This window comes from Orcinus orca, chromosome 10 (assembly GCF_937001465.1).
Source record: "Orcinus orca chromosome 10, mOrcOrc1.1, whole genome shotgun sequence".
In the NCBI taxonomy this organism is placed as follows: domain Eukaryota; kingdom Metazoa; phylum Chordata; class Mammalia; order Artiodactyla; family Delphinidae; genus Orcinus; species Orcinus orca.
The window spans coordinates 105,160,019-105,180,004 of NC_064568.1; the positions used below are offsets into that span (position 1 = coordinate 105,160,019).

The 19,986-nt window shown below is 58.5% G+C and overlaps 1 long non-coding RNA gene across 1 annotated transcript in view; it reads left to right on the forward strand.

The window, feature by feature from the left end:
• The window catches only part of LOC117197084 (uncharacterized), a 149,462-nt gene that overhangs the window by 12,010 nt on the left and 117,466 nt on the right, over positions 1-19,986 (forward strand). The window contains exons 2-4 of the long non-coding RNA XR_007479489.1: positions 420-568; positions 734-1,910; positions 10,509-10,642. This is a non-coding gene — a long non-coding RNA (uncharacterized LOC117197084). The remainder of the gene's footprint in view (positions 1-419; positions 569-733; positions 1,911-10,508; positions 10,643-19,986) is intronic.

The window sequence follows — 19,986 nt, forward strand, 5'->3', positions numbered from 1 at the left end:
GTTTGGGAAATGATGCTGGCGAGCAGGGAAAGGGGGGAAAGAAAGGGGGGACCCTACAAGCTGCCTTACGGTGGGGGACTGGCCCCCAGAGGCCTGCCCGGGTGCCTGGAGAAACGCGTCTTGGAAATGTCTGCTTTACCCACGAAGGGTGGAGCCTCTCTCCGTGGCCCTGTCTCCCGCTGGTCGGCGGTGGCCCAGTGGGGTCACTTCCTGTGTCAGTGCCCATACGTCCCAGCAGGCACCCGAGAGACCTGGCCAAGCTGCCTGCTCAGAGCTGGTGGCAACAGTGGCTGGAAGGGGAGGTGGGCCGGGGGGCTCCAGCGGTGCCCGCCAGTGGGGTTGGATGTTTTACTGGGGCAGAGGGAAACAGACGCCCCATAGGTACCTTTACATGAAAGTACTTCTTCATTTTTTACCAGATCTCCATTCCCGTTGAGACGTGAGTCACGGTGAGAGAGAGCGCCTGCCCTTATGCAGCTGCCCACAGCCCCTCCCGAGGAGTCTGTCTGCGTCCCGTTTCCAGTGTCCCCCTGCCCTGGAGGGGGCATGGTGGCTCACTGTGAAGAAGGTACATTTCTTTCTTTATTATTATTATTATTTATTTTTATTTTTTTTTAGAAGGTGCATTTAAACCAGCACAGTTCTGAGGGCCTGTCGGTTTACCAGACCCACGTCAGTTCAAGCAAATCACGCGTCCTTTTCAGTATTCTCTTCATCTTTTATTATCTTAAAGGGCATTGAAGTATTGGTCACCAGAATTGTGCGGAGGGACTCCTGTGAATGGGAATGTATTCAGCTGGTCGTACGCATGAGCTTGTAGCAGTGAGGCCTCAGGGCATCCTGACTCACAGAGAAGGACAATTTCACTTTGCCACGGAGACCGGGCGGTTGTCATGCAGACAGGAGCGGGCGCGGGCGCGGGGCTGGGTCAGGGGAGGCTGCCCTGTCTGCTTGGAGTCCCGTGCGGGGCTGGAGGCCGGGGCCGCGCCTTCCTCTCTCTGCTTGGACGCTGTCTGTCCACTTGAATACAGTGGATGCTTCACAGTCTGTGAGGACGGGGCGGGCGGGGACCCTGGGGTGTGGTCTGGCCGAGGCCCCGCCCTTTCTGGCCCCGTAATCCTGTCCGGTTGCCTCCCGTCTCCACAGCTCTTCCCTCACTAGGGGAGTGAGCGTCACGGGGAGGATTAAACACGAGCCTGCTTGGAGGCAGTCAGCTTAGCACGATTGCCTGGTGAGCGACGAGAGTGCAGAGGGTCAGCAGGCAGTGCCGCCCAGGCCCTGGCCGGTTCCTGTATTTTTCCCTGAGGAGGTTGACCTGCGCACCCCTGAGGCCTTGAGCAAGTTTAGGCCGCTGCCAGGACGGTTACGGGAGCTTGGAGACGCTTTCTGGGCCAAGGGGCTGCCCAGACTGCCTGTGTGTGAGCCGAGGGGCCTTGGGATGCTAACGCTGGCCGGCGCGTGGTGGCCCCCCTCCTGGCCCCAGAGTGTCCGAGTGGGTCGAGACCAGGCCGCCAGGGACGTGTCCGCCTCTCTGCTCCGGTGCACTGTGGTCCTGCGTGCACGAGGCCCCCGCGAGGCTGGGGGCCAGAGGCGTGAAGAGGGGCAGGCTTCTGACCTTTCCCCACCGGCTGGACCGAGTCCTTGGGAACAGCGACTTCACAGACTCTCTCACGAGCTCACCACACGCTTAGCCAGGGTGGAAGGAAGGCTCTCCTGCTCCAGGTCTGGGCGCCTCCTGGGTCAAGTTCTCAGCTGACGTGGGGTCACCGTTGCCCTCTGGGCGCTGTGATCTTGTGGGGACGTGCAGACCCAGAGGGCGTGGCTTGAGGATGCTCGGATGGCAGCACGTGGAGGACAGGATCATAGAGGCCGGGTGCCCGGTATCCACCGGGAAAGGACCTCTCGATCGGGTGAGTTTTGAGAGGGTTTTGGGAAACTTTGCTACCGCCCTCACCCGCGGGGGCAACTGCAGACCTGGAGTTTGGGAAAAGAACGGGCAGGACGGTGCTTTTCTCCACCGCGGGCGGTGACCAACCCGGTGCCTTTCTGTCTGTTTGGCTGTTTGGGGCCGGGAGGCGGCAGCCAACGTGCAGCGTCTCGTTCACTCTGGAGACACCCCCTGTGGGCCTGGACTCAGCGCGTGAGGATGGCCAGCTGCCCAAAGTCAAGGGGGTGGGGGGGGTCTTGGCCCCGGGCTGACCACAGAGCCCCCGAGCTTTACACCGACGTCTCCTGCCCGACACCCACCGGGACGCGGCCGGGTCTGTGCACCAGGCGCCAGCATGGGCCCCTCCTGAGCATTTTTACCCATGGTCACTTCACAGCTCCGTGCTGCTGCTGGCCTGCATGTCGGCCGATCGTCAGGTGCAAACGCAAAGCTGAAAGTAAATCAGGCCCCCCCAGCGCACAGGGTCCCCTCGGAGAGCTTCCTGGTCAGCGTGTCACCGGGGCGACGTTCCTGCCTGAGGAGGAGAGGCACGGATGTGTGTGTGCACGTGTGCGCACGTGTGCACGTGTGTGTGCAAGCACACGTGTGCGTACAAGTGCATGTATATGAGCACATGTGCCTTAGATGTGTGTGTACATGAATGTATGCATGTGTGTACATGTGTGTATGCACGTAGGTGTGTGAGTGTGTGCATGTGTGCCCATGTGCGTGCATGTGTGTAGGTGTGCATGCGGGTGAGTGTATGTACGTGAAGGAGGACCGGAGGGAAGTCCAAGCGCTTGGAAGCGTGCGTGAGGCGTTGCTGGAGCCGCCTGGCTTCTGGCCACTTTCCTGCCATTGACCAGCTGATCCAGTCCCTTAACTAACCTATTGGGAGGTTAGTTCCGTCAACGGTTAGACACAGGGATTGGACTGGAGTATCCCAAAGAAGCCTTGGCGACTCCCGGTCGAGAGCCGCTCAGAGCAGCCTCCAGCCGGCCTTGCCTGTGGCTCCTCTCGGGGACGAGCCTTCCTTGGCGTCTGTGCCCTTGAACTTGGGGGGGGGTGTGGTTCGCGTGCCGGCCCTTCTTGTAGGTTTGTTCTAATCCTCCATCTGGGCAATGCTGGTTTTGGCTGCATTTCCCAGCTTCCTCCTAAGAGCTGTGATGGGTTTTACCTCCTGTGGTGTGGCCCCGAGGGCTGTGGTACCACCCAGTTCACAGGTGAGCTGAGCGGTGGGACAGCCCCGAGGACAGGCTGGAGGGCGGGGCAGCACCCGCTTGCTGACGCCAACGTGACCGCCCTGGGGAGGACCGTGGGCACCCAGAGCCTGGGCCTCCAGGCTGCCCAGCGAGCGCTCAACCCTGACTTAGGGCTGCTGAGATGGGACGCTTGTGTCTTCCTGATCGAGGGCTTCTGGGCGGGGGCGGGGGCGGGAGGCTGCCTGGGGGGTGTGAGCTGATGCCTGGCTCCCATCAGAAAACGGGGACCAGGAGCTGTGCTGCTTGGAGGGTTTGGGGGAGACCAAGGACGTGACAAGTGCAGAAGGGCTAGGCAAGTGCGCGGCCAAGGGCACGGTGGCCAGGCTCTGGCCGGACGCACTTCGGTCAGCTGCGCGTTTCCTCCTTTGCAAGGAGTTGGGCTCCAGGCATGGTGGGAACAGCCCTTCCAGTCTGCAGAGCTTTGGGAGCAAGGGCAGGACTAGGGTCAGCCGAGCCGGGGCCAGAGGCGGGCTGAGGGCGAGCTGGGAGGGGCGGCCGCGAATTGAGCGGTACTGATGGACCGGGTAGCCGCTGGCGAGGGCGTTGTTTTGGTCGCGACAGTGAATTCAGCGGATCACTTTCTCTTCTGGCTTCCAGGGAGTTCTGACGTATTTGGGATCTTTGTAAATTTTGACTCTGCCACCCTGTATAATAAAAGGCAAAGGCAGAGGCTTCTGTGCCACGGGAAGGCTCTGGACCAGCCCCTGGGACCTGCAGCTGTGCGCGGCAGACAGAGGCAGCCTGCAGCCCTCCAGCTGGGTCGCTGAGCTCGGGCGCTGTCCTGCGGGGCGATTTTGGAGACACACAGCTGAAGTTCTAGGTTCCTAGCAGGGCAGCCAGGTCACAGCAGCTTCACCCTCCTCCGGGTGCCCACGAGGCCTCCTCTCTGCTCCACGAGCTCCGTCTCTAAGGGCCCCGGGGGGTGGTGGTGGGCAGCGGGCCATCTGCTGAGACTCGGGTCCCATGAGGCACAACGCTCGACGAGCGTTTCCAGGCCACCGTGTGACGTCGTCATCATTTCCCCATCTTGCTGGAGAGGACCCTGGGGCCAAGAGCCTGGAGCGACTTGCCATGCGGCCAGACGCCCGGGTGGCTCCCCGAGGCCTGGCCTCTGACCGCCCCCCCACCCCCTTGGCGTGCGCCCCGCTTTCTGGAGAATGGTCTGTCAACAGAGCCTAGTCTCTGCTTCAATAAAGGGAGGTTTAAGTTTGGGAATGAGAAGAGCAGGGTCGGCTCCGTTGGAACCATCCCAAGTGACAAAGGCCACTTCTTCGGGGGGTGGGATGGGGAGTGGCAGAGGGACAGAAAAAGTCCTGGAGGGGCAGCTCAGCAAGAGACCCAACAGAGCAGGAACCGCTGCTTCGGCTGACTCAGTCCGTCTCTTCCTTCCTCCCCCCCGCTGCTCACTGCCAAGCCCCTGGCTCGGTGACTGAGTCACCAGTGAGATGTAACATCAGCTCAGCCCGCCTGCCTGTGATTCTCTGTGCATCAGGGGTCCTACATCAGGCTCTTTCCAGCCCTCACTCAAACCCCTACACGGAGTATAAACAGAAGTGAAAGTTGTAAATTGGGTGTAAATACATTCCACAGAGAAAAAGTCAGTAGCCAAAAATGACAAAGTTTATTATTCTTAATATACAAAGAGTTATTGCTAATTAGTAAGAAAAAGATGAACACTCCGATTGTAAAATGGACAAAGGGCATAAACACATAACACCCCCAGCTAGAAACATCCCTAGAAGAAACACAGAGTCAGCCCACTGGCATCTGGAGGTAAGTGGAAGCACAGCCCCGCTCGAGGACACGGCTGTAGAGGCAGGTCTACCTGGACTGAGTTCGGGGGTCACTATTGATCGGCTCCTTGACCTTCGGCAAATGAAGCTCGCTAAGCCTTTGTTCTCTGTGAAACAGGGGCAGCGGTACTTGCCTGCAGGGTTATCGTGAGAGTGAAAGAGCGAATTCCGTGAGGAGCTTAGCCCAGTGCTAAGCACGGTTTCGTCATCACTGCTAGCAGTACAGGTGCACTGATAACGAGCCATGTTCGTAAGTTCACACCTCACTGAAATCAGAGACAGGCGATGAGAACAGCAGTGGAATATTGTTTGTTACCTCTCAGGTTGGGAACAAGGTGGAAGGATTGGTGACAGCCCCTGTTGGTGAGGTGCTGAGACAGTGGGACCCGGCACCCACCCTCCATGGAGCGGTTTGGTGGTTTGCACTGACGCTGGAACCGCAGATGGGTTTTGGCTCTTCTGCTAGAAATGAACCCCACGGAGGTAATGGGACCAGTGCACAGTGACGAATGTGTAAGCATATCTATCCTGCCGTCATTTGTATGAGCAGCAATTCAGAAGCAACTATAGATGGGTCAGGTTAACACGTTTGACACCTTAGATTTACACAATGTTATGTGTCAACTCTACCTCAAAAAAAAAAAAAAATCAGAAGCAACTTAGACGTCCCTTAGTGAGGTTGATTAATAAATTGCACTTCCTCCGTATGAGGGAATCCTACACGACCTCTAACAGCATAATGAAGTGTCCTAGCCCTCCACTGGCCATCATGGGTGAAGCTCTCTGGCACTGATGGATAAACAAAGTGGGTTATAAAGTAACATCTTCCTGTGTCTCCATTTGTGTCCATCCACCTGTTAGTTCAGAAACAAGTTTGGGAGGATGCACCCACTTTAAGATGCCGACATTCCTTTCTTCTTGGGAACTCATTTTATGATTTGATTTTTGTGTGTCTATTATCTTTCAATTAGAAAAGAAGAAAGGAATGGATTTTTTTTTTTGTCCTTTAACAGCTTACTCTATAAACAGAGATCTGCATGTTGATTTTGCTCATGTAAACTGACTAGGAGTTGTGGTCCGAGAACACATCATCCTAGCTTTCTTCCTTTTCTTTTTTCCTTGTTTGTCATTCAGAAGCGTTTCTTCATTCTTTAGTCTATGACTCACGCAGGAAGACAGAGAACCAGTGTTTGGCAAGATCTTTCCATGCAATGGAGAGAACCTCAGCCTTGGCGCCAGTGAAAGGCAGGCACGTGGCCTTGCCTCTCCGCCCCGATAGTGATGTGGTTCTGCAGGGGTGGGGTGAGCTGGAATGAGCCGGCCAGCGTCAGACAATCAGACATTCGGCTGCTGTCACACACAATAGCCCTGGGGCCAACGGCGTAACAAGACAAACTTAAAACCTCCTTTGCTTGTGCTGCTGAGAATCACTGCAGCAGAAGGATCCCTGAGGCGTCCGCTGGACTGTTACCCAGCTGGACACTTAGGGGACTGAAGGATGCACCACGATGGCTCCCAAACAGTCCTCTACCCATCTCTTCCCCTCCTGGCTTGAACTTCCCACCGTAAGCCGGACGTTCACGGTGCCCCAGTCAGCCTTGTTCTGTGCCGTGTTCAATGTTGAGCAACGCTTGCTCCATCTGAGCTGCCCAGAGCCCTGGGGGCAGGCGGGGCAGGAGTCGCCATCATCATTTTGCAAATGAGGGAGGAGCTCAAACAGACCTGGGGCTGGTCTGGGGACACAGCACGGCCGGAACTGACTCTGGGTCCTCTGTCCCCACTGGTTTTGTTTTCTTCCCTGTGACTTCACAGCTCTTCAGAAAGCCATTGCCATCATGCTCTGTGGACCGCCCGAGATCTGCCCTTCAGTTTCCTGACTGAGACACACAGTTTTAAAGTGTGATCCTGCACGTGCGTGCGCGCGCGCACGCACGCACACACACACACACACACACACACACACACACACAGAAACCGAAGTTTCAAGAAGCAAAGCTTAACCTTTCTACCCCGTGTACTCCATGACTCAGCTGTTTTCTAGTCTTTTCATTCCATTCCATCCTATTCTTTTTCCAAATAGGAAAAAGACTCAGTAACTTGATTTCGTGACCCCTGGGGACGGTCCTCTGGCTGCCCAGCGAGGCAGATTTGGGATTCCTGTGAGCAGCTCCGGAGGGTGGGCTCCCGGGCCAGGGTCGGTGGAGCCAGAGGGGAAGGGCTGAGCTCGCCGTCTCTGCAGGACGGAAAGGGGGGCTGGGCAGGGTGGGTGCAGACGGAGGCGGGCAGGTGTGGACGGTGCACCTCTCGGGCTGAAAGGTCTGCTTCATTTTCCTGCCCCCTGTCTTTCTTTGCACGAGGATCTTCCTGGTTGCCTGGAGGCCTCTCGGCCCTGTCTCCTTTCCAGTTTGGGGACGGGCAGCCTCTCTGGGGAGGACTGGGCAGGAAATGCAGCTTTCCCGCCCCACTGGCTGGTCAGGGCATCATGGCCACGCCACCAGCTGCTGAGGGCCCTCACTGCGGCCGCGTCCCCGGGTGACTAGACCAGGGTCTCCCTGGAGTCGCCGTGGGCCTTCAGCAGGCTTTGGGCCAGGGTGCCCTTGAGCTGCACCCCGACAGAGACCCCACCCAGCCCGGGATGGGAAGCCTGCAGCCGGGCTCTTCATCTTTCCTGGTCGGAGATCGTTCTGAACTCTGAAGAACCTCACGAACCTTACAAAACACTCAAACGCACACGCATCAGAAAACTGGGGGTAAAATGTCTCGTGTTTCACGGATGCAGAAGTCGGTACCTGTCCAAAGCCGGGAAAGGGCTGTGGACCCAGAGGACCCTAAAGGCTGAAATTCAACGAAGGTGGTGCTAGGAAGTGATTCGCAAGGAAAATTCTTCCTTGCCAGCTCAATTTTATCTTGATTATCCGGTGACTCTCACTGTCTGTTGCTTTGGGCGTCACAGAATCAGCCCTCTTCTTTTCCATACTCTCCCCTAAATTTCTAGCCAGTTTTCCTCGTACGTTAGGCTGTGTATCATTTATGCTGACACCCGATTATCCCCCAGCCACGCTGCAGGAAGAGCTGCCTCCAGGAAGGCTGCCTGGAGCTGGCCAGGCCCTGTCTTGGTCCAAGGGCTCCAGCTGCTTCTTCCTCTTTTGCTACATGTCACCCCCACTGGCTCTCGATCTGGATCTGGATCTGTCCAACGGGGTAAGAATACCCTCCCAGAAAGTTGCTGCAGGGATGAAATGAGACTGTTCATATACAGTACTCAGCACAAAGTGTAGCACACAGGAAGTGCTCAGTAAATGCAGACTCTTATCAGTATCACTGGCCACTGCCTTCACTTTGGGACTCTGCGTGAGCTGGGTTACTTCGTGCACATCAGTGCCAGGCTCTCCCCTTCCTTCAGATTTCTGGTGTGTGTGGTTAAGCGTTGAGGGCGTGCGTTTGCGTTTCTAACCGCAGCATTAGACTTGGACTCAAGCACTGGGTGCCCCCGTGCTGAGAACCGGCCGGCATCTCTCTCGGGTGGTCCCACGTCAGGCTCCAGAGGTAGGGCTGCTGCCCTGGGACCGCGATGAGGATGCTCGAGACTGCCGAGCTGCTGGCGTCTCGTGTCCGCGCTGGCGCCCTTCCTGCTATTGCTGGGCTGCCTTCAGTTCTGCTTTCAGAAGAAGGGCCATTTGATCTCAAATTTATGGTTTTCCATGAGTCTGAGCACTCGCAGTAAATCTGGGCTGCTTCAACCTCATTGTTAAATGGGTCCCTTGTAGCCTTATTTCTTGTTGCGATGAGTGAAAAAGCTCCTTTGATGGACGAGGACAGTTGTAGACTCTTATTATTGTTACATAATAATTCACACTTAAACAGATTTATCACTTCAGATTCTGGTTTAAGACACGGCAAAAATCCATGTTTTCATTGAAAAATTATGTGCTTTTCATAGCCTCGTAAGAAAACGTGCATGGCTGTCGTCTGGGAGCTTGAGAGCAGAAGTCGCTGTGTATGCCTTCTGTGTCTTCGTAGATCCCAGGGCAGTTTAGACGCAGAGTAGACAATAAATGCCTAAGGCGCTTAGAAAAGGACCAACTCCCAGTTTGTATGAAGTGGTGGCCAAGGGATGAACACCTGAAGTTAAAAGGCAGAGCAGCCAGGTCGAGGGGGCCAGAGCCGCAGGACTTGCAGGGCGGCTGGCCCCTGTCCACCGAGGGCCTCCCCAGAATATGGCCTCCCTTCTTGTCTTAAAGGTGTGCTTTGGGAATAGTCAGCAGGAAGGAGAAAGCTAACCCGCTGCAGTCAGTGCTTTGGTGGAGGAAGGTTCTAGATCACGACAGGTGCCTGTCATTGGGGTGAAGTGTCTGAGGCGTGAGATGTACGGCTGGTCAAGCTTGATGTGCCCCTAAAATACTGGAAGATGGGCAGTCCGGGGCTAGCACCGCTACTCCACTAGGTCCTCAGAGGCCCAGGCTCCTTCCTGCTGTCTGTCCTGTCACTCCCTAGGCTTCACCATCCACAGTGGCTGCTCGTGCTCCTGCCATCACACTCACATTCCAGCCAGCAGGAAGGAGAAAGGGGCAAGGAAGGGGGCCTCTCTTCCTTGTATTCAGGATCTCCCACTCTGCTTGAACCCCATTGACCAGAATGCACTCACGTGGCCACACATAGACAAGGATGCTGGGAAACGTAGTCCTTACTCGGGGCAGCAGGGGCGAAGAACAGGGAGCCTAGCATTTGAGGAATGGGGAGAACCTCTACGGGGCCCGGCCTCAGCTTCTGCCACGCTGCTCAGGGACTTGATGGCTTAGGCAGAGGGGGGCTTGGAGGGTCCCGCGTGAAGCCTGGAGGGTAGATTTCAGTAACCTGGGCTCCGTGTTGCGGAGCTGAAAACCCGGGTGACTGACTGGTGGGCTGGGCCGCTGCACCGGAATCGATCCGGAAGACGGGGAGAGGCAGGGACAGGACTCCAGGGCGACGGCGTCTGGGGAAGCCAAGCGAAGCTTCTGGAGTCACTCTAAACGTGGACTCACGTCCCAGAGCTTCTGTGTGATCTTGGGAAGTCGCTGATCTCTGGAAGCGTCCATGTTCTCGTCAGCCCCGTGGGATGCCTGATATCCACCCCAGGGCTGTGAGTGGGGCTGAGGGGTGTAACGTGGGGTGGGGTGGATGTAGGTGTTCAGGAAACGGCGTCCGTTTTTACAGCTGGCCACCCGGGAGCAAAGGTGGGCCCGACACCTGGAAGGGTCGCCCATCAGCCTGGGCCAGCTGAGCTGCGGGCAGTGGGGAGGGAAGGGCCGGGGGCGGGGTCCCGCCGTCCGGTCTCAGCTCCTGTGTGGGTGCCCTGCCGCAGGAGGCCGTTGGCTCGTGGTTTTCAGGGTCCCTGCAAGCCCCAAACTCCTTGGACTCCTCATTCAGTGCCGGTCAGCCTAATGCAGCTGCACCAGGCAGTGGTTTTGATGCTGACACAATTCAGTTATTTTAGAAACAGTTTCCATAAACAGAGAGAAAACAAATTGTTTTTTACTTGCGTTTCAGGCTTCAGTAAATACTGACGAGTGCTGGCAGGTAAGTTTCCGTGATGGAATCTATCACCTGTTCAGACTGCACATCGCGGGCACACAAAGGACTCGGGCTGGACGTGACACAGAGAGCGACACGGGCACCCGGAGGTGAGAGGTGGGGCGGGTCACGACAGGGAGAGGCTGTGCCCGCTTCCCTTGGACGCCAGGACTCTCAGGTGGAAACGTCAACAGCGTGTTTCTGAGAGCGATTTAATCATCGTCCCCAGCAGCAGTTTTGTATAAATAGCCCTGACTGAGGGCTTGTGTCCGGCTGGGAGAAAGGAGTTCCAGCACTCCGCTCATTCTGTTAGGAGCCTGTGCTTTTGGGGAACGCGGGAGGGAAGAGGAGAATCTTGTTCTCAGTCCAGCGCGCTCACTGGAGTCCCAGGGGCCCTGCCAGTTGTCGACATGGGGGACCCACCTCTGGGCTTCTGAGCCGGTGGGTCTGGGAGGCGGCCTGGTTCTCACCGAAGGGTTTCCATGCGTCCCGAGGCTTGGGGACCACGAGGTGAAACCATGGAGTCATCACACCCCTCCGCTGGCGCTGCTGAGGGTCACTGTTGAGCACACCCGCCCCGGTGCCCCCATTTCATGCCAGGGAAGCTCTGGGTGCTCAGGTTTCCTGGGTCCCCTGTGCAAGGGCGCTGCTCCCAGCGTCTCTCAAGCAGAGTCTTATTTGTCCCCAGAAAAGGGACACCTGGGAACTCGTTGTGATGAATTTGTAAGCCTGCTGGGACCCAAGGAAGTCTGGGTGCCCCTCGCTGGGTAGAGAACGGCCCAGAGCAGCTTCCCGTCCTCTCCCTCCAGGCCCGTCTAGGCACGGAATGTTCCAGAATTGTGCTGCCCTGTAAGCAGCTGCAAGCCTGAGGTGGTTCCTGGGCACGCGAGGTGCAGCCGGTGTGGCTGAGAGCATCTATTTTCATTTCACGTCACTTCAAACGTGCATCTAAACAGCCCATGGGGCTGGTCCTGACTGCACGGGGCAGAGCAGGTTAGGACAAAGGTCGGTCGTGGGGTCTTTCAGTGCCAGGCCGCCGGGATCTGGACTTTGTTTTTCACGGAAAGGGGAGGAAGCTGAAGCTTCTGGACTGAGTGCAGGGAGCTGGGGGTGGTGACCTGGAGGAAGGCTGGAGGTGGTGGCAGTGACCAGGTGAGTGACAAGGGGGGGGGCATTCAGGGGTGACGCGATCAGGCTTAGCGCCGGGAGGTCCACACTGGTTGGGCAGCTGGGCCAATGGCGGGCGTGTTGAGTCAGGAGAGAAAACCTCAGGATGCAAAGTGATTTCGTGGGAAAAGACGTCAAGCTGCTTTTGGACGGCAGCCTCGCTGTTTGCGGAGAATAGTTTACTCTCAAGGCAGAGATAGTGCAGCGTCAGGGGCCTCCCGGGACGTGAGGTCCATCCTCGCTCTGCCCGCCCACATGGGGGTGGGCTTCCCCTCCGATGGGCGGCCTGCGGGTGGTCCCGCACCCTCATCAGACCCCTCCCCTCCCGGTCCGAGGCCCGAGACCTCATCCCCAGAGCTGAGCGCCCACAACAGAGCCTCCCCGGGCAGGACCCTTGATGCTCTCCCCCACCCCAGGCACCACTGAGCACACCTGGGTTCTGGGGCAGGTCCAGAAGCCAAGGCGGGGGAGGACCCATTCCCGCCCTGGGCAAGTTCATCTTCTGATGCGAGACAGGCGCGGGGCCTGGCCCAGGGTGGGGATCCTGCGTGGGGCAGTTTGCCCTCCAGGGCCTGCGTCGCAGTGACCCCCCGTGCCCGGGGGGTGTTGAGGGAGGCTCCTTGGGGGGCTGCCAGTGAGCTCAATCGGGGGCCATGTTCTGAGGGAGGGACAGGGAGCCGGCATTGAGGATGCCGCACGTGGGGCACAGCGCAGGGCGGGGGGCAGAGGCTGGGGTGCGCCCGGGGAGGGGGGGTGCGGCGGGGGAGACGGACGGGGCCCCTGAGGGAAGGCCTGTGTCTGGTGGGCGCTGGGGGCGGGCCTGGTTTTAAGCTCAGGAGTGACACGTGCTGCTTGCCTGCTTGAGGTGGTGCAGCTTCTCCCCCATCACAGCCGGAGAGACTTGGCCCTGGCCGGCCCTCTGCCACTCTCCATCCTGAAACGGGTGTGGTGTGCGAGTTTCCCGGGGAGAACGAAGCCTTGTAAGGTCCCTGGAAAATAAGTGCTGTCTAAAGACCATCACTGCTGTCAGTTAAGGAGTTACAGCGGCAATTACCTTATTGCAGGCAGGCTGGCTCCTGGCCCCCCGTTAGCCAAGGAGCTGGCAGGAGCGCCTTGCATCCAGGTGTCGAGTTGAGTTTCTTTAGAGTTGGTCCCACATACCTGAGCAGCCCCGCCTGGGGGGCGTTCTTTCCCTCCCATCGCTTACGTACGACTTGCTTGAGATGTTCCCCTGCTTATTCCACAAACTCGGGAATTCTCAAACTGTGAGCGAAGGGCCGCAGGAGGTGGTACCCGAGATTAGAGGTTGCTGTTATCTTCCTGTTTTGCACAGAACACTGAGGCAGGGGCCGTCCAGGGGTCAGCAGCCACGTGGTGCCCAGGACCGGCTCAGGCTGCTGCCCAGCTGCCCTGCGCCCCGCTCCTCTCAGCTCGCCCTCCGTCCCGTCACCTCCTCTCGGCTCGAGCCGGCCCAGGACCCCGGTCTGCCTCGGTGTGGCTGCCTGCGCCGTCATCCGCCCCTCGGTCGCTTTAGAAATGTGTCCGTAGAGAGCACCTCGTCATCCAAGGGCCTCCTTTCCGGCCACCGTCGAGGCCCCCCCGGGGAGGCAAGCGCGGCCCCTGCTCCCGGCGCCTCCCCAGCTCGGGTGGAGCCGGATGACGGGACCTCCGCAAGCTCTGGATGGGTGGGTTCTGCGCCCAGCATCTCCAGACATGGGCGCCCAGCGGCCCCTCCCTCACGGAACTCCCGCCCGATGGAGCGAGCAACCGACCAGCACCCACTGGGCGAAGGGACCAGCACCACGGGGGAGGGGCCTCAGGGCCGAGGGGAGGGGCTCTGGGCGGGACCCACTGAGAAGCTCGCCCCGACCGGACCAGATGTCGTGCAGGGGTTCGCCCCCGGGAGGGGCACCGCACCCGTGCGCGTGGGGACCTGGCGCCTGGCCTGCCCAGTGGGCTCACCGCGAACCGCGTCGCAGCCCGAACGACGACTTCCTTTACCTCACATGTGCTGAAGTGTGGGGTCCTAGGACCCGAGTGCAGGGCTAGTGGTGACGTGGGGGAGGCACGGGGGCGGCCCCCGGGGCTGGGGTGACCCTGGCTCCTCCCTGAAGGGGCGGCGGGGCTGGGAGCCCCCTGCGGAGCCAGGCCCAGCCTTGTCTCCGGGGTCCTGAGTCCTGTGCAGGTGTGCGGGGCTCAGTGTTCCCCTTTACCACGTGCTCCCGCAGCGCTTCTGTCCCCGGAAGGACCCGGCCGAGGAGCTAGAGGTCCTGGCCCAGCATCTGCGCCGGGGCCGATGCTGGGGCGGATGTGTCCTGGTGCTGGGACGCCAAGTCAGAGCCCCTGGTGGTGCGTTCCTCTGTCACGTCCACTTCTGGGGGTATTTCAGGGTGATGCCATCATTAAAGAGTAAGCCATCGAGAAAAACCAGGGTGACGTCTAAGCTGTCTGGTAGCTGCTTCTTTACAGCCATACATCTTTCCCTCCAGACACATGTGCAAGAAATGAATTTCATTCCACTCACAGGAATTCCATGTGTGTTTGACTGGATCTTCTAAGATTTCTGGGTTTAAGAATGAAGAAGCTCAGCTCTGGGAGAGCAGACAGGTTCCTGGGAAAGTGCAAGCTGGTTGGACGTGTAGATGGTGCCATGGGGCTGAGCGGGGCCGAGAGCCGTGTCTGGACCTGAAGGCCCAGGGCGCTATCGCGTCCCTCGCAGCCTGTCCAGCTGGGGGGCAGGCGGGCATGGGCTGGGCCCTGTACTCACCGCCGCTGGGCCTGCCTGAGAGTAAGGGTGTGTGTGTGTGAGTGTGTGTGTGTGTGTGTGTGTACGTGTGTATAAGTGTGAATGTGAGTGTATATTTCTGAGTGAATGTGTGGGTATGTACGTGTGTGAGTGTGGATGTGGGCGCCTGAGTGTACATGTGTGTACGTGTGTCTGAGTGTATATGTGCGAGTGAATGTGTGTATATGAGTGTATGAGTGTGTTGAGTGTTGGTGTCCACGCCTGTTTCTCCCGAGCCCGCCCCGGGACCTTTCTCACCGAATCCCACTCTGCTTTGGGAAGCTGGACTCTCTCCGTTGTATTTATGAGGAAAAGAGCCGTGAACAAAGGGTGTCGGGCTGGCGTGGACCTCTGCCCGCACGCTGTGCGAGTGCAGACCCCGTCGCTGACCCTTGCGGTGGGCTCAGTGGGGATCCCCTGCCGCTGGGGCGGGAAGGCCGGCGGCCTGGGCAGGAGGTGGGGGCTCAGGCTGGATCCCCGCGGATGCCACCCTTTCCCGGCCGGGGCTACCCTGGCCCTGCGCTCACACGGGGCATCGTGATGTCCCCCCAAGTTTAGAAGCCATCGGTGCCTGGCAGGCTCGGGGAAACCCTCTCTGCTATCTCAGCCGAATGACGTCCAGACAGCTCGGCTCTTACCCCTCCAAGTTCCCTGTGGTGGAGCTCGCCGCGGAGGCTTACTGCCCCCCGCGCCCACGGTGCAGCCCCTGCAGAGGCCCAGGGGAGGGAGGCACTGCGCTGCAGGCCGACCTCCTGGCCAGACAATGACTAAGGAGCAAATTACATAAAGGCCCGCGACTCGCAGCCAGTGTGTTTGTGCTACATCCATAGGCAGAGACGCTCTAAGGAAACACCTGGGAGAGCAAGGATCGTGCAAGATGCCGGCCACAGACCTCTGTCAAGAGGTGATGACTTCTCGGCTCGAGACGAGGCTTCCACCCCTGTGGCCTCTGCGCAGCCCCCAGGACCGCTCACCAGGGCCCCCGCCTTTCACCAGCACCGGCAGGTGGTGTCAGGAGGCCAGGATGATGGTGCCCATGACCCCTTTGCAGGAAGTTTCTTGTCTTTAATAATAGCTGATGCTATTTAAAAAAATTATGGTAAAATGCACATAACATAAAATTTATCACCTCCACCATCTTTAGGTTCACAGTTCAGTCATGTTATGTGCATTCCCAGTGTTGTGCGACCACCCCCACCGTCATCCCCAGAACCTCTCCATCCTCCCAAACCTAACCTCCGTCCCCGTTAAACTCGGACTCCCCACCCCCTCCCCCAGCCCCTGGCACCCACCCTCCTGCTCTCTGTCTCTGACTCCTCCAGGGACCTCACATACGTGGAATCACAGAGTGTTTGTCTTTTCCTGACTACTTTATTTCACTGAGCATCGTGTCCTCAAGGTTCCATCCGTGGTGTGGCCTGTGTCAGGATTTCCCTCCTTTTTAAGGGCGAGTTGTGCTCCACCGTATGGATGGACCATGTTGCGTTTATCCGTCATCTGTGGATACACACTGGGGTTGTCTGTATTCCTCTTTTTCTTAACTTTAATGCCGCTTCTGGAACCAGACATGTCGTGTGTCAGGCATGTCAGGCGGGCAAGATGTATCAGCATGCCATGTGTGTCATGCACGTCATGCGTGTCAGGCGGGGGCCGGCAGAGTGAGACGTGCTCCCGACACCTCACTGTGGAGCTCAGCCCTCTGTGGACGGCGCTGCCTGTAGGAATCCTGCCTGTGCGTTACGTCAAGTCTGTTCCACCTGGGCTGCGTCATGGCTGCAGGACAACTGAGCTGTGGTCTTTGCTGGTGACGCTGGTCCCCGCACGAGGTCAGTGCTGTGGACTGAACATTTATGTCCCCCAGATCTACACGGTGAAGCCCTCACTCCAGTGTGGCTGATTCAGAAGCAGGGTCCGTGAGGAGACGGTGAAAGTAAACACGGTCCTGAGGACAGAGCCCTCGTCTGGCGGGGCTACAGCTCCTACAGGAAGAGGAAGAGACGCCCTGGCTTTCTCTCCACCACGTGTGGACACGGTGGCGGGATGGTTGTCACCAGGGATGGAATCAGCCGGCACCTTCCTCCTGGACTTCCAGCCTCCAGGACTGGGAGAATTAAATTTCTGTTGTTTAAGCTGCCCTGTCTGGAATATTTAGCTCTGGTGGCCCTAGCAGACTGGGACAGTTAGTGACCTGAGAGAGAGGTTGGAGGTGGGAAGCCGCTGTGTGTCCTTCAGTCACGTATGCGGCCTCGACGAGGAGACTTGAAGCTGTGAGTCCTGAGGACCTGCACCCCTGGGCCTGTCACCCCCTCCGTCACTGCCAAGAGCTGGGTCCTGTTGACCAAGACTTCTGTGCAAATACAGCGACTTCATTTGGAATGTCTTTGTGATTGTCGAAATGCACAATCCTGTCCTCGCTCTTAGGGAGAAATTTAAATAGTGTTATAGGCTGACTGGCGGCAGTCGGGACTCAGTTAATTCATTAACGCCTATGGGAGAAATTTCTTATTTCCTCCTGGAATACACTGCAGATTCGCGTTGTTCTGACCTTCCTTATTATTTTTCCGCATAGACCAGCAGTGAGATTAGCGTTTTCTGAGTGAATTGGTGGGTGGAGAAAGGCCGTGAGCCACATCCTCAGACATCTGGGCTGTTTATAAAACTGGCCGCGGCTGGAGCGGAGGCCGCGCTGGGTCCTCCGTCACCACCTCCCAGCAGCAGGGCCCCCCAGCGGGAGGGGCTGGGGATGCACTCGCCCCTCTGGGACGGCAGCTCCCAGGTATTTGGAGGGAAATGGCCTCTGACACTAAGTTTGGAAATGCCGAGCTCTGCAGAGTTAAAGGGGCTTCTCTCCATCTTTCACCCACTCGTGCATTTTGCACTTTCACTGGACGGTCCCTGTGTGCCAGGCCTCGTGTCAGGGGGAGACGGGATGGGTCAGGTCCCCAGACACACTTACCGAGGAGACCCTCTTCCGGGACCTTTGCTGGCCCGCGGGTTTGTGGGTGCCCCTTGGAAAACACAGCCGCCACCGAGGAAGACTGAGGTGAGCAGGAACCCGGGGGTCACGGTAGCAGCTGTACCTGCCCCGCAGGTCACACGTGCCGTCTCCATCCTCACCAGCGTCCAGAGCCAGAAATGCGCCCATTCTCCAGGTGGGAGAATGGGGGCCCAGAGCCCTTCATGACGAGCCCCAAGCCCAGCTGGCAAGAAGGAGCTGGGAGAGGAGTCCAGTCTGTTCGGGTCCAAATCCACGGTTCTTCCACCTCGTGTTGCTGTGGGTCCTTGTCCTGAACTTTCTGCTCGCCAGCCTGGCTGTCTTGACCAAGGCCTGCAGGTTCCTGGAGGCCACGTGTGTAAACGGTTAGGAAGAGTTAACGTCCGCGCTCGCCGCGTGCTGAGTGGTGCACGGTCTGCCCTGCGAGGAGGGACAGCCCGTGTGGGCAGCGCCATCTGTGTCCCGACCATCACGTGTGAGTTGGCGGGAGGGGCAGGAAATTGGGGGTACTGGGTTCAGCTCCACTCAACACACGGACGTGATGCTTTGGCTCCTCGAGACCACGTCCTGGACTCCAAGTGGGGGGTCCTCTGCAGAGGACCGTAGACAGGTTCCTCCTCACAACGCTCATTGAAGGAGTTCCCAAGAGCCGTGACACCTGGAGGCCTGTTCATCCCCATCCCTGCTCACCGGAGATCCACTACACATGAAGGATGAGGGCAAAAATACCGTTCATGCAGCAAACCACTGAAGAAACGAGAAAGGAGCACCTCTGGGGCGGAGGCCTGCAGTCCTGAGCCGCTGTGACGGTCCGCAAGGGCGTTCGGGCCAGGCGTTCTTGGCTTCACAAGCACAGGGGGTTCTGCCCTCCCCATCGTCGGGAGAAGCATCTTCCTCTGGGATCCAACCCGACAAGCGGCATATTTCTCGGTGTGAAGCAGGACCACAGGCCCCAGGAATGCTTATCTTTAGCTTGACTGGGGTGCTTTGCTCTGTTACCGGGATGGGGTCCTCTTGCAACGTGAATCCATAAACCCATCCAGACAGGCCCGAGAGCGTCAGGGGAGGTGGGACGGGCCTGTAGGCGGCGGGGGCTGCACCCGCGGCAGTGCCTGGCCCGTTGCAGGGGAGCCAGGAAGGCGTCCCGAGGAGGGGACAGTCTGAGGGCCCTTGCCTGGAGCAGGGGCCTGTTCGGCCTCCCGGACCGGGAGTGGGCAGCAGCCCTGGACCTCCCTGCCCTCCCTCTGTCCCCCCAAGAGCCCTTGAGGGGAGGTGGCAGTCGGCTCCCTGGACCCATGCCCAGCCGGGCTCTGGGGTGGGCATAGCCCCGAGACCTCCGCAGTTCCCAGCGCCTCCGCAGACAAGGCCCCTTTACCCTGGCCAAGTGCCCTGCACACTTTCCCGGGGCAGAGCTGACTCTCGGGGCCAGGGCAGATGCTCAAGCCCGGGGTCGCGGGGCCATCGACTGGGGGTCAAAGAAGTGTGGCTACTGCCGTGCGGTCGGCAGGTGGCAGAGTCTCTCCTGATGGTGTCCTTGCACGAGACGAAGAGCCCATTAGGATGGGCAGACAGGAGACATCTGGCTGTGTATGTGCGTGTGTGCCTGTGCACATGTGTGCCTGTGCATATGTGTGTGCACGTGTGCCTGTGTGAGCACACGTGCCCTGTGCACGTGCATGCTGGTGTGTGAACACGTGTGCCTCTGTATGTGCACATATGTGTGCATGTGCGCACAGCGTGCCTGGGTGTATGCGCCCATGTGTTTGCAGGGCATACACGTGTGCCTGTGTGTGTGTGCACATGTGTGCACGTGCCCATGTGTGCATGTGTGTACGTGTGTGTGTGCACATGTGTGTATGTTGAGAGTGGTGCTCCTGCGTGGTTTTGTGTGAGGCCACGTGCTCCTTGGGTGGGCGGTGTCCACGTGGGCCAGGTCTGACCCTGCGGGCGAGGGTTCATCTGGTGAGACGCTGTGTGAATGAGATTGGAGACGCACATGTCAGCCGTGCACAGCCCTGTCTTTAGAGCACCAGCCGTGTGGGAAACGGGAGTGAACAGCATGTACTGGGCACGTGTTATGTGCTGCCACCCCTCCCATCTCCTAAAGAAAAGCCGTCTTAGAAGGAAGTCCACGGCCTTGGCTCTGACTTGACCCGGCCAGGTCCAGAGGCAGGGAGGGTGGTACCCAGTGAGTCAGTCGGCGGGTGAGCAGTGAGAGCTCCTGGATCCTCCCCATGTGCTCCTGCAGCCTCACCTCAGTGCCCATGGAGACGATTATTTGACAAGTATATTAATGTCCTGGGGCCGCCGTAACAAAGTACCATAGGCTGAAACAACAGACATGTGTTTTCTCATGATCTGGGGGCTAGAAGTCCAAGATCAAGGTGTTGGCAGGGCTGGTTTCTCCCGAGGCCTCCCTACTTGGCTTCTCCCTGTGTCCTCACGTGGTTGTCCCTCTGTGTGTGTCTGTGTCCTCATCTCCTCTTCGTATAAGGACACTGGTCCTG